Source organism: Sturnus vulgaris, chromosome 3, assembly GCF_052056855.1.
Source record: "Sturnus vulgaris isolate bStuVul1 chromosome 3, bStuVul1.hap1, whole genome shotgun sequence".
NCBI classification, from domain to species: Eukaryota; Metazoa; Chordata; class Aves; order Passeriformes; family Sturnidae; genus Sturnus; species Sturnus vulgaris.
The window spans coordinates 67,410,407-67,437,545 of NC_142245.1; the positions used below are offsets into that span (position 1 = coordinate 67,410,407).

The following is a 27,139-nucleotide window of genomic DNA, read 5'->3' on the forward strand; positions in this document are numbered from 1 at the left end:
AAATAGCTCTGGGAAAGAGAAGAAACTCTTTGTGAAGCTTTGAATGGATCAGCTACTTTGAGGCACTTCTTGCAGTAAGAAAGAAGTTTAAGTTTTCAGAAATGTTTTTCCTGGAAGCAACAGCAACATCTACCTCTTATATTTGCACATGTTCAAATATAACTAACACACAAACAGAGATACATATAAATGTATATTAAAGAAAAACAGTATTTTTTCTTGATACAAGAAATAATCCTTTTCAGTCTCACAAGACACTGTGCACTGACATGAACAAATGGTATTAATTCCAACCTCTGGGTCTGCAGCTGCAAACTTTCCAAATGGGTACAGATGGACTAAGAGCTGTAAGCAGACTCACTTTACTGCCTACATAACACTGCTATACAGATGCCACATGCACATTTCAAGAACAATCTGATGGGCAGTGGGAAACTGCAAGCAACAAGTACCACAAGAATGGGGTAGGGAGAAGAATTCCGTATAAATTGAGGCATTTACAATTGTATCAGAAAAAACTATCAGAAAATAAGATATTACAGAAGAGTGTGACCAGGGGAGATTTGCAACAGGCTATTCACCTTTCACGTTTATGACTACTCTGTGCATACACAAAGTTACCAGTCGTGTGCTTTCTGTGATTTCATTATTTTTATAACTTACAGGTAGTGTTCAACAATAACTATTCCTGCTGTAGGTGATGGTGATGTACCACCACCTGCTGTTATGCTTACCCTCACATTTTAATACATAAAATGAAATCCTTATTCTTCTTGCCTGGGATCTCACCCTAGCTATCCTGTTAACACAGCTCTCAAATCACACACATATCAAGTGCTTTTCATGGTTCTTGCCTACAGAGCTGCATAAATCTGTTTGCAGAAGTGTATTTTCAATCCCTGTGTATTAAAGAAATATTAACAGGAAGATGTACCAAGAAAGGCCATCAGGATAAGACTCAAAGAGCTTAAATGACAAGGAGTCAGAGAACATTCAGACCGCGCAGTGAAACGCAGAATAAAGGCATTCATTGATCTCTAAGAAGCCGGCACAGCTGGAGGAGGCAAGGCCTCCACATGTGCTTATTTGTTCCTCGTCTCAATAGCCCAGCCACACAGCGCTGGAAAGAGAGAGAGCAACTCCCGGAGCCGGAGCTCATCCTTCCCGGCGCTCCTTCCCGGAGCGCTCCATCGGTCCGGTGGTGCCATCTAGCGAGGGGGAGCCCCGCGGCACCGGCACCGGCACCGGCACCGGCAGCGGCACCGCGGACGCGGCTGCACCGCCGTCACCTCAAAGCACTGCAGCCCCCCCGCTATCAAGAACCCTCACACCAGCGCTGTCGGGAGCACAAATCCCAGCTATTAATCTTTCCCCCTTTTCTCTAGTTATTGAAACTTTCTTAAATTTCTAATGACAAAACTTAAAAAAGATGGAACAGAGCTGAAACGCGCAGTTCCACAGCCACAAATGGCAGTGGTCCTCAAACAGCAAGCGGCAGAGATCAGGGTGCCGGTGTGGGGGGAAGGCTTCACGGAAAACACTGGGTGATTTGACAGTTTAAAGATAAATCTAAGGGGGAAATAATAACAGTCTTCAAACATGTAGAAAGCTCATGCTTGGGGCAAAAAAAGAAAAAAGGAATAATCTGTCCTCTGAGATCAAGGTCAATCAGTCAAAAAGTAATAATCTTACACTTCCGTAAACCTAGATTAGAAATGCTAAAAAGGTTTCTGATTTGAGTGGTACTGATACACTGGAAAAGCTACCGACGAGGCTGTATGATCTTTGTCAGTGAAGGTCTTTAAAAACAGGCTAGAAAGCCATCTGTTAGGGGCACCTAAACCATCTTTTTGGCAGTGGTGTGCTAAACGAAAGTTATTTTCTACAGTTCCTTAAAGTACTGTGATTACACATTATCAATGAATATGCATCCCCACCTCCATCCATTGCTGTAATGAGTGATGCTAGTGTTCACGTTTATCAATGTGGTATGGATAATGACACTTAGGATCACATCAGAAAAATTTACTAGTCGGCAGTAAGAAGAATAAAGTCAGCAAAGAGCAGCAGCACAGCTCTGTTAATCAGTTTTTGCTAATCTGAACAAGAAGTCTGAAACTTATCCAAACAAAAGAGATAGAGATACAGACTGCTGACTTCATGCTACTTTCATTGCAGCCACCCCCTTCCCATTTGCACCAGCTCATTTGCCACAAGAAAGCTGAGAGAGGAGCACTCCCTAATGCCATTTTTATGAGCACAGACTCCATTATTTTATGGCCAAGTGATCAGCTTGAGAACAAAGAGAAAAAGCTACTTCCCAGAAATTTAACAAGATGTACAGCCTTCATTAGGAATGCTTTCAAAATGGCACAACTAAATGAAATTAGTTTATGCAAAGCCTATGTGTTGACTTCATCACTCTCTTATGGAGAATGGAAAAGAAGAAATTACTTAAAATTATACCTAAAGTGTTGAAAAGGTTATTACTGGTCAAGCTGTCAGCAAGAATTTTGGAGTTTAAAGTCCAGAGAAATCTATTTAAGTTATGAAGAAAATTTTTCTGGGTGCTCTGTTCGTGATTCTGTATTCTTATCTCTCCTGGTTTGATTCTTCATGTCTTTTAACATTATCTAAACAACGCATCAAACAGATGAGAACTCTTGGCCTCTTCTGAGGCCATTTTTGTATGGATCTCTGCAGCTACTAGTGGAAAATTCTGGAAATTAAAGGCAATTTTTATATTTGATATTAAAAAAAATAGAATTGTAGAATGGTTTATGTTGGAAGGCACCTTAAAGATCCTGCAGTTTCAAATCTCCCTCAAAATATTTAAGTGACTACAGAGTATCTCTTACATTTCTAGTGTATTTACAGAGAATATCCTAAAACACTGTTGCTGTTTCTGTTAATGCAAACTTTACAGGACTCAGTGTTTCAGGTTTCCTGCAGTGGCTGGCAGACCAGGCAGTGGGTGGCTGGGAACCCACCCTGCTCATCACAGCAGTGGGCACTCCTGGGCATGCTGGTCACCTGGGTGGATATGCTGTGGAGCAGGAGGATTTCCATGCACCTCCACCACCAACAGCCCTGCTCCAATTTTCTTGCTCTCTCAATACAATCTCAATTAGACAGTTCTATGAGAAAAACAGAAAGCAATTGCCTGGTTACCACTCGAACCCTTGCTAGGCTGCAAGGAAGGAAGTCTTGCCATTCAAATTCCAATTCCACTTACATGGGGCTTATCCAAACAGGATGGAGTATTTATGAAAGCAAAGACTGCATGAACAATTAATATTTGTATATTTAAAATGTTTGTAGAGGCAGTTTCCACAGAGCAACAAAAGTCTTCCCTGAATATTTATGAAGAAACCAGATGACACACAAACAGCTCTTTTGTTTCCTAGATTGTGGGACTGGTTATTAAGTTCCAAGAAAACAGACATATAAGGAGACCTACTTCTCCTTTAAATTACCATTCCTGCCAAAGCAAATGACATATGCATACTATGTCTGCATTCAGCACCTTACATTCTGCAAAAATGAGACAACAGCATCATTAATTTTTTGGGCTGATACTGAACGTTGATGTCAGATTCTTGTGTATTATTATTAATATCATTTGTTGTATGAGCTTTCTTTTATTATTACCTTTCTGCTGGAAGAAATGAATTTAATATGCAAATGTCTCTAGAATGAATGCTAGTTTCAGACAGTTTATAGTGATATAGGACACAAAGTATACTTTTTTTCATTAAAACACTCCTATCAGGACCAATATTAAATTATATCAGCAATATTGGATATATCACAGCTGCTTTTTAAAAGGAACTTCTCTGCTGTAAAAGGACTCAAGATAAGCAAAAAAAAAAAAAAAAAAAAAAGACAAGTAAAAGCAATATTTTCTTTTTCCTTTTTAAGTCCAAATTTTCAGGCATTATAAACCATTTGAGTATCAAAGACAGCTCTGTCTGACAACAGCATAAGCAGATATATGTCTGAGAGCTATATTCTCTCAATAATTTGCTCATATCTGTATTCATTGCTAAAAATTACTATAAAACAAAATCCAGTTTGCACATATTACACACATACATGTAAGATGTATTTGTAGAGAAAGATAAATACACTTATGTGAAAAATGCCATGATTACCATTATAGTTCTAAGTTTATGGGCTAGTGGATAGAATAAAATAGTAGCTATACTTAAAGAAACTTTAAATTATACATAAATACATAATATACATATACATAAAGACTTCAAGAATCTTTAGAGAAAGGAATATAAAGTCTTACGTGCTCACTTAATTGTTAGTCATTTGAATTACTTATGGCTTTTTCCACATGCACAGTCATTCTTCTACAGAAATGCATTATTAGAAAGTATGAGTACAGCATCACATGCTGTTATGAAAAGAAAAATAGAGAGTCTATAATAAGAGTTTTCTTAAAATTTTTATTAAACTTCATGCTCTTTCAGGATTAGCTCACCAGAAACACTGTGGTAATAAAAGTCCTTCTTGGTTGGTATTTGACCATAGCTGACTGTGTACTACAGTAAGATATTTTATAGCTTGATGGAAGTATGCTTCTTAAAGATTTGTTCATAGTCCCATGACAAAATTCACTGCCTTCAGTGGCGTAAGGGTTTACAAGGATCTTGCTCTCCTCAATATAAGAGACTGAGCATCAGCTAATAGCATTTTATTCACTCAAAAGACTCAAACTGATTTTGCTCTTACTCCTGCTCTCATTTTAATTTCTGTTGCAGATGATTAGAAGAGATCAAATAAGCAAATCTTAGCATCTGGCAGACGAGAACCTGTACCTGCTTTCTTTACTCCCTCATTTAGGCAAGTGTTTTATTTCACTGTGGGGACAGGCTTAATGTACACATATACAATCAGTCACTCCATCTCACCTGACAGGCTGTAACTTTTTATGCCATTTGCAAGCTCAGCAACATGCCCCACGTAACATGCCAATCTAAAAACACCTTTCACAATGCTCACCTGGGAAGTTTAAACTCTTCCTTTCCAGCTTGTTTAAAATACACTTTGCTTCAGCCAAACAAAATGGATGTATAGAAGACTGCAGGAGTCCTAGACTGGGAGAAGTATTCTGGCTTATTAAGTGCAGAGAGCTAAACCAAACAGGTGGCAGCATTTCCCCACAGTGCAGTAAGAAGCTCGTCTGAGTGACTTACAATCTTAGGCATGCATGGAACACTTCAATTGCTATGTACAAATTTTGCCTACATGATATGTGCCTTATATTTTATCCAGACAATCTTATTTGAGTTGTAAGAACATGTCCAATTTCTAATACAGCAGAACTGGGAATGATTTAAATCAGAAGCATGCTTACATGCCATTTTTTTATAGTCTGACAGCTACAAATAGCTTTATATTATTAAAAAGAACCCCAAAAAACAAAACAAAACCCAAATAACAAATGCTTTCTAAATAAAGCTTAAAAAATTAGACAAATTATTTTTCTTTAAATCCATAAAACTTGGGAATGCAATGAAATACAATAGTAAAATGAAATTATTATATATAGGGAAGATATAGGGAAGATGGCATTCAGACGAAGATGGGAAGGTACATGTGTGGCTCTTTGCATTCACTGCAATGACACCTGAGTGTTTCTAGGGAAACAAAATATATTTTTTTTCAAAGTAATATACAGTACGTTTTTATAATAATTTTACAGATTACGATGCCCTCATTACTATAATGTAGTTAAATTATAACTGGATCTAAAAGTCACTAAGCACTGGCTCTGCTGAAACACCAGAGGGAGCAAGTTTCACAGACGAGTGAACACTTTCACTGAAAACTCTCCTGGCTACTGTTTCATCATTTAGGAGGATACAAAAGAATTTAGTCAGACTACCTGGAAGGGCTGGGAATGTACCCTTCAATGCCTTTCAACTTGTGATGAAATGTGCAACAAGGAGCCCCAAACAGCAGAAAAAGTGAGGATGTGCATCATTTGGGCAGTTGCAGATTGTTATCCACAAAACTGAAAAATCTTCTGTACCTGACTATGGTAGGAAAAACTAACTGCCTTGATGCATTTGTCTAATAAAGATTATTTTGGTACTGACTGTCTTTTAAAAAAAATTGACTCACACTCCTCCTTCACAACACAAATCACAGACTTAGTTGTGACAGACTCCTCTAAAAGACTAAAAAAAAAAAAAAAAGAACAATAGATATCACCAAAGTCAAATCCACCATGCAATGAACGGAGTTACTTGGAAAAACCACATTTTCTTGTCCTTCATTGGGGTCTAATGCTGTCTTTCTGATGATTCACATCTGAAAAAGCTAGACCTGACTCGGAAGTGATCTTGTTGCTGAGTCTTAAAAATGGGAACTGAAACTTTTCAGCTGCTCTTAAGGATTGATCAAGTGGCAATGTATGCCTGCATTGTTAATAAGTCAAAATTTTGCAGTGATAAAAATCCTCTTATGTCATTACACTGGGCCCAGTTTGGTCAGAAGACGTTTCCAACCATTACACAGTGAGATCCCAAGGGTTTTTTTTCACAGCTGATGCCCTGTTGTTGGTGGTGCTCTGCTCCTGAGGGACCTCTAAGGTCAGGAGTAATCTTTACATTATGATTAGTGCAATTCCTCCTCATAAAGAATTTTTCAGCATGCACATGTTGTAATCCTTCCTACTCTCTCCAGTGAATGGTGGCTGATCCGAACCACTAGCAAATCATTCTGTATACACAGAATGCACAGGAGGGGCTGCTTCAAATCAAAGAAAACAGTTTGTGGTGGTTTAGGTGTCTGCCTTCAATCTAAGAACAGAGTTTCAGAAAAGAGGGAGGAGGAGGAGAGGAGAAAGTCATAGTACTAAACCAGGGAAGAGGAGGGAGAAGGGGAAGAAGAGCAGCCTCTTGAATGAGTAGGGTTTCTGGGCAGAGAGCAGCAAAAGAAGTTGGAAGTAGAATTCACTTTTTTTGGAGCTGGTCTGATTGGTACTGTTGTAGCAAAGCAGCACATATTTCTTTCACTCCAAACACCTTATGAACCCATGGGAGAAAGGCATCCCAAGGATTTGATCAACACATTTACTACAGAAAACAAAGATCCGGGTGCAAGTAGCAAGCAAAAAGAATGCTTAAACGACAGTGCTTCACAACAAACCCTCCAGCTGTATTTAAGTAAGGTAAAAGTCTGCCAAACAAAAAATATCAGAGAGTGCTTTATTGCCCCTGGCCACCTTCGGGCAGCATTAGGAGGATTTCTAATGCCTAGACACAAAGTATTTTCCTGCTTCTAAAATACAGGATGAAAAAAGGAAAACTACCACAGTGAACTTTTAAAGATTGGAGGGTATATTTGAAAGAGGAAAATATAACTCTGATTTCGCAAACTCCACAGAGTGTTTTCCCCTCCTTCTGGTAAGCACTGTAATTAGGGAGTTCGTACTTCACCTGACCTTAATGGATAAACTTACTAGCTCTTGGATCACTTCACTCGTCCTTTTTAAGCTCCAAGGAAGAGGCTGTCTGGCACCTCAGCAGGCTACTGACATCCAGCAGTGCTGTCACTGCCTTCCGAATGGAAGCAATCCTTTCCAGCCCTCTCACATACCACACAGGTCTCACAGTTCAACCCTCAAGCTCCCAGAGGCCACAAAATATTTGGCAGTGCAAGAGGTCTTTGATCTTTCCTGTTTGGTTTTGCTCAGAGCTCTATAAGGCAAACGGTGCAAAGGCACAGGACACCTCAAGGATTTCAGCAGTGCTCTCCCCTTGCGTTTTGGTTTCCCTCTCTGTCCATGCAGGCAGCTGGCTGATATCCTTCAGCCATTTGGAAGTTAGCCTGCCTCTGAAATACACATTAGTGCCACATACTGGCTTTCATGCTGGAAGGTGGATGCATGCCATATGTCCTGTGGCTGGATATATTCCACGCTGTTTTCAAATCTACCAGCAAGACAGTTTGAATCACCTTCTAAGATTGATGTAAGTTACCAGAGTGATAATTCTGTGTTCAAGTACTTTTCTGGCTTCCTGACAGATTTATTTGATTCTTATAATTCTCCAAAAACAGCACATGATCATGTATAATTTTCTAAAAGTTTTGTCAGAAAATCAGTTATCACCATTAAAAACTGCACACAAAACTTATGTTCCTTTTCATCCTCAATCCTTTTCTAAGTACTTTGATTTTTTTCAACTTCTTTTTAGAAAGAAGCTGATCTCTTTTTCCTAAACTTTGATAGCAGTTGCAAAGTAGTTGGCACTGTACAGAGTTAGATAAATTATTCCATCAGTATTCTTTCTTTTACATTCTCATTAAAAGTAGTACAATAATAACACTATACATCCAATTTCAAATAATTTCATACATTTACCATAATAAGTTAGTTCTAAATTTAGCAAGAAAGCTTATATTTAGCAGGCAAGTTTTTACTTAGGAAATCTCAGCTTTGCACTTAAAAGCAGTTTTAATAACTTCAAGCCAGATAAATGCAAAAATAAATGTACCTTAAAATATCAATTTGATAGAAAAGATGCATGAAAATAACACTTTTTTTTTTTTTTTTTTAAGGAGGGGAGTTGTGTATATAGATTAAATTCTCTCTACCAGTTTTTCTACTTTATTAATGCAGAGACTGAGGCAGATCCAGGTGGGTGATTTAGAACAAGAATTTAATGCAGGTGCTAACTCTGTAGAGGGAACATCACAGAAAGCTTATTGCTAATGCTTTACTGGCAGCTAATTGCTTCTGCTTCTAAATAATTAGCAAACTGAAGTGTACTGAATAAATAAAAGTTTTAAAATCCAAGCAAGTCACCTTTTAAGTCACTCCATGCATCCCAAGAAACCCTGAAACAATCCACTGACAAAACTTACCCAAGGACAACAGTAAATATTTTCCAGTTCATGAGGTCAGGAGTAAGTTGTTGGTGATCAAACAAACCTTTCATTATTAGTTTGTGGAATCTAGTAAGTGTATTTTTTCTTTAGTGGTTTTCTTTTCCAGAACTGGGAAGTACTGGTTTCCTTCTCTCCCTTGCTAATGACTAAGATGCAGTGCTATGCTAGGCTGGCCAGAGGCAGGGACACAAGAAGAATGTGTGCTGTCTCCCACAGAGATTCTTTTCTCTAGACAATTTCAATGTGGCTTGAAAGCAAGTCCTGTCCAGGTCAGCTTTAATAAGAAAGATAATTCTTGCCAGGGATTGTGGTTACCCTCAAGACTTCATTTAAATCTCTTGGGAGAACAAATATAAATTCCATTAACAGCTTGCTATATTTTTGCTTTCAAAACCAAAGCCCTAGTGTGCTTTGTAACACAGATGAATAGCTAGGATATTGAGAATATTACTAGATTTTTTAATTAATGAAATCTACACCAGCAAGAAACTGGAATATTGTTGAATCCCAAAGGGGTACTAAAGACTCAGTATGTCTACTTTTTCTTGATTCTTTTTATACTAGGAAATATAGAACTTAAAATTAATAAATCAAGCACTAACACTTGTTTTATTAAAATGATTTTTTTCTTTTTATTTTTAATTACAATGAGACTGTCCCCTTTTTGTTATTCCTGCCAGGTACCAGAAAACTTTACTTAGCTTTCCTTAGAGGAAGAGAATACTACTGCAGTTGCAATACAAGCACCTTTGTCATCCTAATACCTTCACTAGGTGGTTTATTATTACTATCTCTTTATTCTCCTTGGAATAAACAGATAAATTCACATAAGTGTAGTGGCATAAAATCTAAGCTCCACAGACAATTATATCAGATCTGTCCTCTGGCAGATCACCCAATATAATAAAATTTTGCAGCAGGTCAGGTGTGGACATAAGCACTTTTTTTTTTTTCTTCACATTTTCCAAAGCTCACTACAATAAGCTCTTTAAGCTGACATTATGACTTCAAGCTGGTTTTATGCTAAATGCATACCAAATACTTGATCCTTTATAAAGCTGAAGCGATGGAAGCCTCATAGAAAGTCTGCTGGGACAAAATTAACCTTAATGATATTTTTTGAGAGAAATCCTATCAGCACCCTACACCAGTGCTTTATTTAATATGATGTTCTGCATGAGGCCCTAGAAGCCTTAAGCTAGGATGAGTTCATCACTGAATGTGAGCATATACATTCAGGTTCAGCTTAAATAAAAGTGTTTGAAGATGTTCATACTCAGACTTTTCTAAATGCTCCCTCTCTTCTACAGTTGTCCACCATTACACCACTTTTGGAATATCTACAATGTTCTAATAACTGCACACACCATTTCTGTGAAAGCTTTGTGTGAGTTTCCATACGGATAACCCCAGATTCCTTTGCTTTGCTGTGGGAACATTTGCAGGTGCAAATGGAATGCTGGCAAAGTCCTGAAACTGTAGATCACGGAGGAGAGAAGTGCTGGGAACTCCCTGCAGGTCTTGCAGGGCAGATTTTCACTGCCTTTACCCCAATGCCATGAAAAAGAGCCAGAACCTCCCAAGGCAGTTAGTGCCAGCCCTGAGGAGTCCATTCCAGGATTGGTCCTAAACAAGAGCTCTCCCCTGAGTTACACACACAGTCCCAGCTACATAATGTACAGCTACACTGTAATTGCTGGGTAAGCAAAGAGGGAGAATGAGAACTTTTTGTCTGGGACATGGAAATTTCCCAGCTCTGCAAGATGAGGACAGGACTTCATCATGAATCACTGGTTTGGTAAAAACTAGCCTGGTAAAAGGACTGTCCTTAAAGATGAGAATCACCCCACGTAAGGTTGACAATCCCTAAATCTGTGCAGGATGGCAAGGCTTCTTTTATAGCTGATGGAGACAAATGAGTGTCTCTAGCATGTTGCTCTTCCCACTTGAGTGTACACAGATGTCTAAAATAGACCATGTGAGTCACACGCTACAAATGCCTGTTTCTTTCCTTTGCTTCAAAAAAGGAGTCTAGACAACAAATGCCTAGTTGTCAATGCCCAGTGTTCACTTTCATGAAAGCCAGTCTGGCTGGATGTGATTTGTTCAGCTGGGCTAATTAAACATGAACATCTCTAAAACAGGACAAACATCAATGATTAGAATTAATAGGATTGGTGAACACTAAAGGACTAGAGGCATAAGACTGTCTGAAAATAAATTATCTACTTTTCTATCCTCTTCCTCCTCTCTTTCATGAAAGATGAACATTGACTATGCTGATAAAAAGGACATGCACCAAATCCTGACTGTCTCCTGCAAACATCCATAATACAGGGAAAATGAGATGTCTTATCTTGAATACAGCCAGTGTCAAGTGGAATGGGGATAAAAGAAACCCTTGAACTAATATTTATGCTAAGCAAAATTATGTGGGCTTACTCCTTTTACTTGCATTCACTCTTCTAATTAAACTTTGCACTATGCCTTTTACTGCAAATTCTGCAAATAATTATCTTTTCGATAAAATTAAAATCTCTTTAAGATCAGGTTGAACTGAATTTTAAAAAACCCCAGAGTAACCATCTGGGTCCTAAACATCAGGATACCTCAGCAGGTAACAACAGCTATTTCTGCTTCATTCCATAACGTGGATTAAGAAACTGGTGATGTCTGATTGGCACGCAAAACCTTTTGCAGACAGGAAATGGTGCAGCATATTCCCAATGGGGCACATAACAGCCTCCTTTAACATTGGCAAAAGAGAATATTGGCTTCTCTACTTCATCAGTAACTTTCCAAAACCTCATTGACTAAACATTTGAACAAACTAGGTAAATAATTATCTTTCTCCCCAGTTGATACAGAAGTAAAAATATACAGCCAACAGTCATTGATGGTGAGGTGTTTTAATTTCCTGAGAAAATATTCAGTTGTGATGGTCTTTGTAACTGCACTGTACTCCCTTATTTATTGAATTAGGTTGCTTGGATCATGGTCCAGTCAGTTATGAGAAACAAATGAAGGAGCTTCAGTCCAAAATGGCATTAATCAATTGCATTTCTCCTTTCCTGTAAAGCAATTGGCTCAACATGGTGGCATTTCAAAGCACTTCTAAATGTAGATAGCCAAAGGCCCCATGTAATGGGAGAAGCACATCCACTACTGTGGGGCATATTTTTACAGGCATTTGCTCTTTTTTCTTTTCCACATCCATCTGGAGAACCTAGAGCACAGTAATTCTGTGATTGTTACTGAGCAATGTGATGCCACTGCAGTGTTAGCTTACATTTCCTTTGCAAAATGTCTTTTAGTATATTACTTTTTAATGACTTAAAAGAGTCACTGCGCATCTTAGTCAAAGTTTTTTGTAAAAGTTGTTTGGTCACTAAGATCAAGGCCTTTTTCTTCACACTTAAGAAATTATATAGTCACTGGAAACAAGCTTTGACTAACCAAAAGCTCTCTCAAAAGGGTGCAAGTAATATAAGCTTAGTTTTCCTATTAAAATTGCATAGCTATTGTACCAGGAAAATAAACTACTTGGCAGAGAGGACTTTAAACCAACTTTTCAAGAGCTCCCTTGAGATTTATTTGAAAATATTAGTTCTCTCAGACAAAAAAAAGAAAAAAGATAAGAAAAACACTGATGAAGAACACTTGAATTTCTTTATATCAAATATTCAAGTATTTATTGGAACTTGAATCTCAATGAAAGAGAAATCCCTTTACATCATGTCTCAAGATCCAAATAGACAGGTAGTAATATTTGAAAATGCAGAAAGACTAAAATGATTAGATACAAATAAATAACTTAAAATGGCAAAATTAATTGCTCCTTGAAGAAAAAAAAAGTTCAAGAAAATGCGAACTTTTTTACCTGCCAGGGAATAAAAGTAGCTCTAGCAAAGTAGTTGAAATACCACACAGTAGAAATCAATGTGATTCCCAAATTAAATGGAAGTCTTCAGTGAAGTCAATGTGTGAGGTAAGTATATGTTCATAATCCTATGTTCATAGTCAAGGAACAAGCAAAGTTGAAACAGCTTAATGCACTTGAGCCTACTCACAAACTCCCTTTTATCTCAGAATTCTGAAAAATGGCCATATAATTAATACCAGACCCAACAGAAAGATTTTTAATGAAGATGTTACTTAGGCAGCGCTACAAAATATGCTCAAAACATAACAGCATTTATGCCAACACTAGAGAATAAAAAATGACACAAATTTTTTTACCCTTTCACACCTCAGGCTCCATGTTGAACATATGATGAAATTTGAAGGAAAGAATAATTAAAGGTTTGAAGGTAAATGGACAATAGATCAAAATGTAACATGGCTTTAGAAAAGGTAGGTCATGTCAGATCAGCCTGATTTTTTCCTTTGATAGGATACCTGGTTTTCCAGACAAAAGAACTGCACAGAGAGATTAGATTTTATCTGGACTCCAGAAGAACATTTGGTAAGGTGTCACAATGGAGATTACTTGATAAACTGGAAAAAAAAAGGTTAGAAAAAGACTGAAGGTGCTGACTAAAGTGACTGTCGCAGAGGAAATGCCAACAAACTGCTGAAAGGGAAACCTCTGGGCTAAAAGAGATTACTCCAGTAGAGCTTCTCCTGAAGCAGTCTTGATATTAGTTTTATTTATAATTTTATTTTTGTGATTTAACCCCAAAAATAGGAATGAATACAAGAAGTTTGGAAAAAAACAACAACAACAACAAAAAAAAGAGAAGCACTGACAGGGAGAATAACACCATGCAAAGGAAAAAAATGGAGCAGAATTTTAAACATAGGATGGAAGTACAAAGTACAGTGCCCCTCAGCTGAGATGGGATTCAGCTCATCGAAGCCATCTAAAAACTTTGTAACCTCCCAGCTCTTTGTGTCATCAATAGAAAGACGTGAACAAATGCACTGATATTTTATATTATATACTATCCCATGTCTAAACGAGATGGATGGAGATTTTCTGGAGATTCTTCCATCTTTCTATAGTCATTCATAAGATACATTCAGAAGTCTTCCTTAGGTGCCCAACATTAAAACAACAACAAAAAAAATCTCCCCGAGGACTATTGAAAATTTACTTTTCAGTAGCTCATCAGCCAGAAATCAGGTAAGAGAAAAAGCAATTTTCTTTTCTGACCCAGGACTCAAGAAAACACAAATAACTTCTTCAGACATACTACACAAGACAAATTCAACTGAAGCAGCAAAAGGTTAAGACAACTGTAAAGATACTAGTGGAATCTCATCTGAGTCAATATCTGACTATCCATATTCTGCAAGAGTCTTTCAGAACAGAGCTTATCTTGAAAGAAAACACTGCAAGAGCAAGAACTACATGAATAGTCAAATGCCTCGTAAGACCCCCCTCTCACATGGGAGAAGGACAGTTTAATCTTAAAACTCACAACAGTAGCAAATTAGAAACTTGCCACGAACAGACTTAGGCTGGAAACTTTTCCAAACATGAGAACAGTGAGGCTGTGAGAGTGCCTTCCAGAAGAGCTACTGAAGGCCAGAAAACTGAAGAATTTTAAGTGACCTGGACTGTTGTATGAAACAATTATATGATGCAGGGCCTGAGAAAAAGTGGTGTGCCAGAATAATCTTGCTAGCTTTATTTTGGCTTGAAAGAAGACCCCAAAAGCTAAATTCCTAACTATAATTTGAAAATGGACTGAAATTCCCTGAGAACCTTTATTTTCTACTTTAACAGCACCAAAAAGACATCTTCCAAGCTCTTAAAATATTTTTCCAGTGTACCCTAGTATATTTATACAGGTTTTCAAAGGGAAATGACAGATTTGTCAATTCTGATGACAATAACAGAACCATATGTCTGAATTCAAAGCTAAAATTCCTTTTTATGGGGCTATGTTAATTTATTAATATAAAATATTTGGTTGTTAGTTTTATTTATTGATTTTATTTTTTTAAAGAAAGAAACAAAGAAAGAGTGAGTTGAGCAATATAAATGAGACAAATTTTTCATTTGGCCGAATCAAGCTCTTTTATTAAAGAGCTTTTTTCACTTTGTTTTTCCTTGAGCTTTTCTGGTATATTCACATTCCTAAACAAAGTAAATAATTAGTGAAATAATATATTATAATTAAAATAAGCACTACAGACTACAGACATTTCAGAAACTTTTTGCAATTTCATATAAAATAGGAGTTTTAAAGTTCATTATGCGATCTAGCTACTTAATTTCCGATGTCCTTATGCAACTTTGAAAGAGAGTTTGAAGAGTTTCATAAAGAATCATTTATTTACACAGACACTTGATAGTTTTATAACATGTACAGTTTACATCATCACAGTGTAAGCAAAGAGTCGATTGTGAGTAATCAGATTTTATTTCTTCCCCTAGGAACTGAAATCTCACTTTGTCATTTTGCCATATGTCTGTCACAATTTTAGCAGTATCAAATATCTGAGAACTGAATCTGTTCTTCTCTTATAAATGTATCTTTTTGTAGTATAGATCTGGGGAACCACATGCTGAAACAAGAATTTAATGACACAAATATTTGAACTATAAGATAAATGTATATAAAAAAAGACAATTGTTAGTCTTTAATTCCCAAACTTACATTACCTCACCAAAGGAAAAGCAGACAGTTAATAAAAAGTTATCAATAAGACATTACACTTGATGTATCACCTATTTTTTTAATGCATGTTTGAAAAGTCCCTTTGCAAATATACATTATCTTGAATTTATAAAGGAAAAGGAGAAACGAAAAGTTTAAGTAGATGATCCAAAATGATGCTTATCCAAACAAGTTTTCCACAAAAGTAAAAATACAGGTAGAAATCATGACATCTCTTGATTTCTCTGTGTTGTTGTAACAAAGAAAAAAACCAAACAAAACTAGGATTATCAATTAAACTATAGACAGGATATAAACATCTTAAAATTAATTATTTAGCTGTATCACTCTACAAACTATTCAACCTGGTAATACAGAAAATAATCTGTTGATTTCTATCTTTATCACAGATCTTGCTTGCCCTGTGCTAACTGCAGCCTGAAGATGTGCTCTCGTGCAATAATGCTCTCTCCATTCTCACAACAAAGTTTTTGAAGGAACTTAATTACATTTGAGATTGTAAAACTCCTTTGAAATATGCCATGCACACAAGCTACCCTTCTGTGCTCACATAGACTCCATATGTGTTTTCTTAGAAAGTCAGGCTAGACATTTAAATATAGGAGAACAGACCTCAAACAGTGTTGTCCAGGATTCCTTTGCCAGTCTCAAAAGGTGCCAAGGATCAGTATAATAGTGAAATTGAGATTTAAAGCCAGAATTCTATAGATATGTGGTATCTGCATATGATGATAAAGAGCAAAGATTTCAAAGCAGAATAGCAGACAAAGGTTCCCTGAAAAATCAGTGTGCGCTCTCATTGATCAATAAACATCACTTTACTATTTTGCAACTAGAGTGTTTTTCCACACTGCATACGAAATAAAAATAACAAAAATGCATCATGTGAACATGATATTCATTGAAGAGGTAATAACTGATTTTTAGAATTAACTTGCTGTGCTCCTTTATGTGAAGCTACAGAGTAATTTTCCATTTTGAAGACATAAAGATACTATATTAGGGGCAATATTATCCAAAACAGACAAACAACTACTTAGACAGTCTTCACTGCTGGGTCTCTATTTGTCATTAGCTATATCATCTATCGAGTGTATCTTTTATAGTCAAATTCTTTTAAAATAGAGCTGATGTGAACCTGCATCAGAATATTCTGAGCTGGAAGGAACCCACAAGGATCACCAAGTCCAACTCATAAGTGAATGGCCCATGCAGGGATCAAATGCACAGCCTTGGTGTTATTAGTACCAAGCAAACTGAACTACTCTGGGGTAAATGATGAATGTCAAACCCTAGTTGTAACATGCCAAGTGAATACGGTTTTATGACTAATTTTTGAATAAAAGCTGTACATTTTCTAGGAGAGCAGAAAATCATTGCAAGTGTCAGTGTGTTCACATTTCATACAAATTCAGGAAAAATACAGCTTGCATATTTTTAATAAAAATATATAGGAAGATACGGACTGAAATATACATGCCATTACTATCTCATTCCTGTCCGTCTACCTGTCTGTACTTTCTAATTAGTTTCACAATGCTCCAATATAATGTGGAAGATTACTCAAATGCTTTAAGCCTTAGCTTTAAATATCTTTACCATTGACAAAATCAGTTTCAAACTGGTATGGAATTGCAGTGTTCAAGCACAGGGATGAAAGAAGTGTCAGTTAAGTACAGGAAAGTGAAGTTGAAGACAAAATTACAACCAGAGCTTTAGAGAGACCACAAGTTTTTCCACTATTGAAGAAACACCCAGTTCTTTTTCCCACGGAACAGAACATTAAATGATCTTTATTAAGATGTCATTTCAACTTCCATGCAGAAAGAAAGACTCTCCACAGAAACAAAGAAAATACAAACTCAGAAATATTTTTATCATGATTCAGAAGTTTAGACAATCAGTATCATTTTGGCCTCGTGGCTTTTTGAGATGTTACAAATAAATGTTAACTTTGGGATGATATTACTGCAAAACAGATAAAGAACTCAATCTTGTTGCAAACAGTGAGAAGTTATAAACATTATTTTCTCAGAGTAACTATAAAAGATAGTTTGAAATTACTTACTAAATAAAGCACAGGGCAAAGATGTAATTACTTGATAGTTTTAGACAGACAGATTTTTCTCAATTTTATAGAAGGAGATCCAGAAGGAACATGGGTAATGTCTAAGAAAACCAGATCTCTATTGAAGCTAGTCTACTGAAAAATATTTAAGCATCTGAATGAAATACCATCTACTTGAAATAATTAATACAGCTAAAATAAATACAGATGATGGCAAGGGTGAAAGACAAAATGATGTACCTCAAGGACATTAATTTGTGAAAAATATTCTAGAGGTGGTCTGGCTAGTCTATCATATGGTGGTATAAAAATAGGCATGATGCAAAATACAATTAATGAAGCAAACTTGAAACAAAATAAGTTGCTAAGGCAAGAGCCACAACAACCACTGGCACCTAAAAATCATATTAATAAGAATTATTTTTATAATATAAATTCATAAAATTTGTGCAGCAGCACAAGCTGCCTCCTGGTATTAAAGTGCTCTGGTTTTACACTTCAGGAACAATCTAAAATGCATGCTTCTGAAATTTGCATTATGGATTTAGGTAATAAAATTCTTCAAACATTCCATTCTTCCTATGCATTTTCTATTCTCACATAGCACTGCCGTGCCAGTAGGATTACATAACTCACTATTCTTGCCTATAAGCGATGAGCTTCTCAGTTCTTAGCTCCCTTGGTATACTGGAGTGGAAAATCCCCCGAAATTCCAGATGTTGTATTGAAGTACAGCAAAAATTTCTAAGAAACAGACATGAGACAGTGGGACCAGGAAAACATGAAAGAAAAGGGGAAGAAGCAATGATTTACTGCAGAGGAATGATGGTTTATCCTATCCTTAAACAAGCCATATTAACTATCCAGCAGTGGTGGGTGAAAGGCCAAGTAAAAGCGCATTCAACTCAAAAGAATCCAGGACGGACATAAACTGAATTCAGAACCATATACACAGAAATTATTTTATGGAAATCCATAGTTTATCTACTCCTAATTTCTGTCTTTCCCAATAGACCTGCAACACTTACCACTCTGGACTGTAGATACTGCAGTCCTAAACTGCAAATTTGAAGGGATGCATTAAGGAAGTTCAGATACATGCCAAATAAATATAGGACAGGAAATGTCACTTTCATTATAAGATTTATCATAAAAATAAAGGCATGCATCCTTTAAATAAAGCTGAAGTTCCAAAAAAGATCTTATAATCTTTCCTCTTAAAAAGTCAGGTTCACTACCTTATTTCCATATTTTTTTTACATTCTCACATATACTTTGCACACAAATCTATTAATATTGACTTTCTTATGACTGTCAGCACTACCACCCATTAAGGCAACCTAGAGTTTAATAAACATTTATGAACATTCATCAGATTCCTTCGAGATACTGGTATTTTGCTATTCCCATCCTACAAAAATCCCAAGTTCACTTAGGTAGAGAGATGCTATGGCACATATATCCACTAATTCTGTCTGCCCCTTTCCCTGACATTTTTACTGTTTTACAAACTTCTTAATAAAGAGAAATTTCATTCATAGGTACTACGACCTTTTGTTCTGCCCTTCCGCATGTCAAGCCCTCAGTCCCTGGACAATGATAAAAGGTATAGCAAAGAATGAAGGATCACCTGGAAAGAGACATGCCTTGTGAAAACCTTGTGCCTCTAAATGTGGAGAAGTTCTGCAGTTTAGGAAAAACTTGTCTCTCCTGAACTCAGTGTCAAAAATTCCATAGAAATGAAGGGGATCACTGCCCACAGAGCAGCAGTGCCCTAACCACGGGCATCCCCACTTAATCTCTATGGCACTAAACTAGAATTTTCAGTCAAATCTGAGTTTTAGGTTTAGAGTCGTAACTGACTTGTAATTTGAATGAAGTTAATGTTATCTCAGAAACCAGCTCATCTTCAGAGTGGACAGACTCAAACTGAACTAAATTAGGCGGATTAGCAGCTTTCAAAGAATTCATTCCAGGAGGATCAAAAAATGCAGACAAACTACTTTCATGTTTTTGGCTACTTATCAAAAAGAATCAATAGTAAAAATTACTTCCCATATCATTACAGATAAAATCCAAGGTCATGGAGCTGACTAAAATTTTGATACCTAAAATATGAAGTATTTTGCATTAAGTTTTGAAAAATGGTTTGAAATATCTCTGAAGCTAAGGTGCAGGGAACATGACCATCAGTTGTCTATATACATTAGTAGAAGTATGTAACTTTCCTGACATTGCATTTTGAAACAACAAAACAATGCCACATGTTCATGTTATAGTTACCCGTCTCACATCAGCGAAATATTGAAATGAAACAATGACTGTAAAAAAGATGAATCTGCCTCAACCAAGGAATATGATGAAAATTAACATCTTGCACTGTCATCATCAAGGTTTATACTTTTCTCATGTTTTTTTTTTTCTCCCAAAGGCTATGGCAGTGACTGAGTTTACTCCAAAGGCAAGGTTTTCATGCTTTAATAACAAATAATTGTTTAGGCTAAATGAAGTAAAGTATAAGCATAAAGGACTTTATACGAACTCAAAAAAGCACAGCACAGTCATCTTAGAAACAGGATTATCATAGCTATGAAACCAGTGTTCAGAAGATGGAATTTTCAGATCATCCAAATTCAATACTGGAACTAAGAGATTCAGAAGTGGTAATGAAAAGGAGGAAAATATCCTGATTTGACATTACTCTCTTGGATTCCAGGAAACACTAATACTTTAGACTTACCCTCAGTCTTTAATATGGAAAAAAAAACCCCACCCACAGGTATTACTATTTGACCTTTACATTAACAGAAGCAGGGATATGAATGACAGACATGAAGGCATTTGTGAAAGATCTTACAGGAAGCTTGTTTCCCCTTTTCAAAGTCTGAGTTTTGCTACAAGAATATGAATAGACTGAAAAACTCAGGAAAATGCTGTAACTTTTTCTCATAGAAGGAATTTTTATTGGTTACAGAACATAAAGGAATTTGTTCTCTCAAAAAAAGCCCATCCCATTAGAGAGACATGTCAAATGAATTTCATGCTCCTCTTTAACACAGATAAATGAGAACATGGAGGTTAAACAAGTGAGAATCCCCAATCCCCTTCCACCTCTCATATGTAATCATTTTCTGCTGGGAAACAAAAAATTATTCTCTCCTGGAAATGAATCAGAAGGCAGACACATCAGTCAGTAGCCAGTATATGATTCAGCTCAGCTTTTCAATAACTTAGAAAGTCCAAAAGTCACCAAAAAGGGTTTCTGAATGAGAAGACTGCTTCCTTCAAACTCTTTTGAATTGCCTGCTGAGCACTCCTATGAATCACGCCTGCTGCAAGAGGAGCACATCTGAGTTAAGAAAGCAGGGATTTTCGGTGACAGCTGGCAAGCAGACACTCCCTCTATCGAGGGACAGCTTTCATTCAACTAAAAGGTAGGACAAACACCAATTCCTGTAGCTGGACACCAAAAAGAAATTGATTAAAATACATAACAATTACAACTCTCCCTTCAACCATAGTGTTTTCTATAAAAAGAAAGCTGTTGATTATAGATGCTTCATAAAATAGGCTGATTTTTGCTTATATTTTATAATTATACTAGCAAACAGTGAATAATTGAGAAATGAACACTATTGCAAGTTGGAAAAAGACATTCAATTCAAGTATTGGAAAATTATACAAAAGGTTAAAATAGCACTAAGTATTCCACTTATGTTAAATTCAGTGCTTGAACTGCAGAATGATTTAACTGAGCCTTCAAATGCTTTAAATATTCCTCCATGCAATGTACACAATCAGAAAACTATTTCTGCTGTAATTCACTCACATTTCCAAGGCGATGTATTTTGAATAGGGGTTTTGTCCTACTTGTTAAAACAATTGAAAAAGATACTACTTGGCTCCTAGATTAATCATATGCTAGATTTTTACTAGCCTGATCATTTAACAAATTACTAACAATGAACATTTCCTGTTGTTCAAAAGACTTCTGTTTAAAATATTCCAAAGTAGCCTTGTAACGCTTAGAGTAACAGTAGGCAAAACCACTTGAGCTTTACAAAAAAGTGTCAGTTACACAAAAGCAGTGAAATTTAGATTGAAAAAAATACTTAATTTTCTTTCATCTGCTTTGATGTATGCTCTTCTTGTTTAAATACATTGGAAATGTATCTGCAGGAAAAAGTGTAAGAATAGGGTTACAAAACTAATAATCTTTATTTGGGGGAAGCAGCTTACTACAGCTTTAAAACTGAGGCTACATTAAAAACTCTAACTTTTTTTTCCTTTAAAAAAGATTTGAACACATACCTTACCTAAAAATGGGGGGATTATTCTATTTTTAGGGGGAGAGAATGCTTCGAGTTTTTTCACAGCCTGCACTATTAATTTTTAATGAATAAATTTTATTCCATAATACTACTTCGAACTTAGGCTCTCAGCAGCCAGTTATGGTGTTTGCCTTATTTTATTTAAATTTTAAGATTTGAAGACTGTCCTGAAGTGACAAAAATTAACTTTCAATGAATATTCCGGATGACCCTTACTATGCCAACTATTATTGCTGCAATCTATGGACACAGTCAGACTAAGCTGAAATATTTTCAAAGTACTCACCTCAATAAAGTAAAAAATCCTCTTATTGGAGAGTTAGTGTGTTATACATTAATAGAGAAGGGCCCACATTTGGCATAGGAAGCCACCAATACAACTTATGTGCCTTATCTTACAGCTTATATTTTAAATTGCAGGTATGGGCTTATCTTTGCCAAACACCTTCTTCATACCTGAAATTAAATAATGCATGGTGATAACTCAGAAAAATTAGCTTGCTCAGTATTAATAAGTGTACTTCACACCTAAGCTCCTTGCAGATGATTTTATTTTTTACTGTGTTGTATTTGTAGTGTATTTACTTAAACACATTTGACCCAGTTGTACTACAGCTTTTGTTATCAGAGGTTCTCAGATGTATCTTGTTCTTATGCAGGAACTTACACACCAGGACACACATACAAAGCACATCTGTAAAAGCATAAAAGCTGTCACAGCTACAGCTCTCAATTATGGTTTGTAGACTTTCTGAACAGGAGGGGTGAGGACAGAATACCAATGATGGGTTTGTTTGTTAACTTTGCAATCTAAGGAAAATCAGAATCAAAGCTGTTTGATTTTTGTTTCAATAAAAAAGTCCCTGAAATTTAAAATATAGGTCTTTATGATGGCAGAAAGTCGGGGTAAAAATATTTCAAATCCATGTATATGTCTGGGAAAAGTATGTCTGGTACCAGAATCTAATGTTGGCTTGGTCCATTTTGCTGCAGAGCCTCCCATCTATCTCTCCAGTCTTTCTCTTCTCTCCACTAAAGCCTCTGGCTTTAAATCTTTTGTTCTAGCTCCTTACAAATCTAATCTTCCCAGTCCCAGAGTACCAATGCTTTGCCCCCAAAAGTTCCACTTTCCTAATGCTCTCCCAAACCCTCTTGCTTTTCCCACTCTACATCCAGTTACCTTCCAATACTTTTGGAACAGATCAGAATTTATTAGACTAGACTGGACTAGTTCAGCTGGAAGGGACTCACAATGGTCATCAAGTCCACTGCTTTATCACTTCAGATCTGAACAAAAGTTAAAGCATGTTATTAAGTTTGTTAAGTTTGCATTTCCCCTGAGGTGTTACCATTAAATTCTCTCCCACAGAAGCATCCAAGTTCCCACCCAGAATTATTCTCTTCCTGGTCCACTCCTTCCAACTCCACACTGCACCTGAAATTTGCATACACAATCTTTCACCAGACTGGTCTTGTAGCCCATGACACTGGAATGACTCAGTATTGCCCAATCTGCTTAATACTTTTCGTGTTTTCAGTTCTGTATAACAAATTAAAACCACTGAAGACGCGTTTAGAAAGTGATCAACATTTCTGAAGTTAGGCATGTCCCTAAACTTAGCTGGCCTGATTCACGGCTCAAGACTGAATATTAGGACTTGTGCTTTAGAAAAGCTAATTAAGTCTATTTTCCAGACATTTGCAGTCATATTGATAATACTAGTTCTGTCACTTCTCACAACTTCTTTGAGGAGGTCTGTTCAATCAGTTCATCCCACATCCCACATCCCAGGAAGTTCTTAGAAACTCCTCAATTATGAAGTGGAGGATTCAAGAGGTCTGCTGCAGGTAATCATCACCTGCAAAGATCTGCACAATGACCATGAGCCTTACCCCCACAGTTATCCTCACAGACCATACCGACAGGAGCAGTACTAAAATCAAAGAAAGCTGGACAGCATCCCAAAGAAAATGTCCTTCCTTTATGCCTAATTTGGTTTTGTCTTCACGTAGTATTAAGAGTTTAAAAGCAGTTACTTTTAAACACATTTTTGCACATAAAGCAGACAAATGTGTTTTTAAATGTGACATATAAATTTTTATTTGTGCAGAAGACCTAAGCAGTTGTTACAAAGAAAAGCCTTCCTTCATTTTAAAATGGATGTACCAGGAAACCGTAAAATCCAAGATTCAAGCCTTTGTGATTGGTAAAAGAGATGAGCATAGCTTACTATGATAATTGGTAATTCTGCCACTTAAAAGCAGCTTGGAAGAAGAAATTATGCATTTTGATAGCTGTGCTCTAAATTACTTTGTGACAAAAATCACAGGAGAATATTCTTAATAATATAAGATAGTGACTGAGAGAGGAATGCAGTAGACAATATTGCTTCTCCTAAATACAGGGCTGATTGAGCATTATTTTCCCATAATAGACAGTTACTGAATACAATTTTTAAAGATTCAGCATATCTTCCATTGGTAGCCTAAAGGATCTTCAAAGTGTATGACGGCATAAATGAGTCAGAACTTCAGAATATCATTTATATTTTTATTCTGCGAGGACTTGACTCATTTACAGTGCACTATAACATTGAGCTATGCTCTCAATTTACTTCAAGCTATTGTATGAGGATATAATGAGTAAAGTCTTCTAATATATTTATGGAATGAATTGACATAGAAAAACTAACCTTATATGGAGCTATGTTTAGGAATCACCAAATTAACGTCACTCTATCAAATATTTTTTGGCTTTGAACATCTTTTTTACATGACATTTTTCATTAAAGTGTTTGCTATCTGGTGTCCCTGTAATTTTTTTTTACAGCGTCTCTTCAAACTTGGTGACTTTCTGCAAGAATATCGAAAATTGTAGATCTCCAGCCTTTTCCTTGTTACATCAAGGAAGAAACAAAGCATAATGACAGTGCTGGGGAAAACAGAAAACATCTAGACCCCAAACTAAGAATGCCTGCCTTTTGCAAAGACAAGCTTTAAACCTGTACTAAGTGATACATTAGGACATAATCTTTTAAGACTCAGGCTATAATTAGGTAGTAATTCTGGGGAGGTAGTAATTCACAAGTATCACTGCTAACAGTTTCCTGCCCCATCATGAACGGATATATGGATTCTTTGAATAACAGAGGTTGTCACCCCCCATAATGTAGGTAAAAGAAAAAAGACTCTACACAGTGGATTCTTTCAACAAAAGAATAGGCCAGGGAGAGCAAAACTGCAAGCCATGCTCAACCCTTAGGCAGTCACAATCAAAATGAGCATGAAGTATTTAATTTGTATTTTAGATGATAGCCTTATATTTACTAGAAAGTAGTAGGCAGCGCTTGCAGTCAACGTGCTTGAGGCATTACCTTGAGTAGCACTGCCTGATTATTTTTAGGATGGCCACCCAGATGGGTGGCATTAAGTACACTGTAATCCTCAGTTAGGCCACTCTCCAGATGGCAGTGCAAATACAATACATAGCAATTGGCAGGTGCTCTTAATTTGGGGTCTGGATAAATAGAGATTGATAGCTTATTCTATTCTCAAAATGGGCAGTGAATAAGAGTCAGACCCCATTTCATGGAACAGAAAAAACCAATAAGCCATTAGGTCAAGGTTTTCTAAATATAATCTATGTAACTGAAGTAAGACTTTTGCATTCTTGTTAATGTATTACCACTTCAGTTACCCAAGTACCAGATTCCTTTCAAAAAGCTACAAAGGAAAAGAAACAATACTGAAGTTAATTAATCTGATTTGCTCTTCTGGTAGAAAAAGTGTCCCAATGTTCAAAACCAAAGACATGAAAAATGCTTGACTTCTTCCTACAACACACACATTTCTCCATTCTTGTCTTCCAGTAAGAAACAGATGAAATTAACTAGCTTTTATAAATATTAACCAGACTGGTTTGATTTCCTGAAGAATATCACATTTTAACTCAAGATGTCTCAAACTACTAAGTATTCCAAAGTTTTCAAATATCTAGAGTGTACTGATATAATCAACCTTTTAAAGTCTTCTTTATAGAAGATAAATTGCAACACAGCTCATTTTCAGGACTTCAGTTTACTTTTAACCACATGAGGCAACAAATGGCTCATACACAATGAGCAGGTTAAAAAAAAAAATGTGTTCATGGCTACAGTCAAAGACCTGAATTAAAAATGAGGACTGTGGAGCATTGTAAGTGATTTATGGACCTGTTTCTCTTCTGCTCACTCTTTCAACCTAATGCTGATGGAACATCCCTATAATGCTCCATTTCCTAGAATGGAAGAAAACTAGACCAGTAAAAAGATTTGGTCAGTTTCAGCTATTTAGTTACAGCAGATCCCAGAAGAACCTGACAACCGCCACACATGGCAGAAGGAAATGAGGAGAACACAGGAGGGGCTAAAGGACAGAGCTAGGGCAGAGAAGCTGACTCTTGATGGCAAGCAGCCAAGTAGATGAGCTCAGCTGTGAAACTCTGGCTTTGCCCACAAGGACAATTAATTACTCTCATAATTCCACATTTACCATAGACTACTAAGCACATATACACACATCTTGCTGTTTTGATGCAAGGTAAGTCATTACATGGTGTGCTACAGACTTAAAGCACGGAAATAGGGCAATGACAATCAGCGTTGTGATTTGGGCTTTATCCACATGTGGCTTATCCTTATGCCTCCAAATTACTTTGAATTAACAGACTACAGTAGCACATATTACACATAAAATGTTAACCTCCAAATACCTACCCTTGGAAACACACATAAATCATTCCAATGATTCTAACACTTTGTGAGGGGGAAAGAATTTAGTTACTAAGTAAGAAAGAAGTACGTATCTTGCAGAAATGTAGGGGATACAATTTTGAAGGTATAAAAACATGGATTTTATAAAAATACTGTGCAACATCTGGGAAATTATTTAAAGCCATTGCTTTAAAATAAGAGACAGATGTCAAAATTGGAAGAAAATCCTTCTCTTGTCATTTTGGATGTTAAGGTTAACTTCTGCAAAAATATTTTTTACTGTTACAGATTTCTTAGGTTTATTCCAGTCATTTCTTAGGCCAAATATTATCTTGAAAGTTATTAAATTAGGAAGCAGCATTACATTACAAAGAAAAAGGGATGGAACACTTTTAAAATATGGAAAGTAACTAGAAAATGTTGCATATGCTGAAGATATTATCTCCTTTG

The 27,139-nt window shown here is 36.4% G+C and overlaps 1 protein-coding gene and 1 long non-coding RNA gene across 2 annotated transcripts in view; both read right to left on the reverse strand.

Annotated features, from left to right (window-relative positions):
- The window catches only part of NT5DC1 (5'-nucleotidase domain containing 1), a 124,459-nt gene that overhangs the window by 53,441 nt on the left and 43,879 nt on the right, over nucleotides 1-27,139 (reverse strand). The window lies entirely within an intron of this gene.
- Nucleotides 15,175-26,042, reverse strand: LOC148224391 (uncharacterized). The gene is made up of 2 exons (XR_015802513.1): nucleotides 22,225-26,042; nucleotides 15,175-21,066 (listed from the first exon to the last, which is right to left on the reverse strand). It is a non-coding gene; the product is annotated as an uncharacterized LOC148224391 (long non-coding RNA).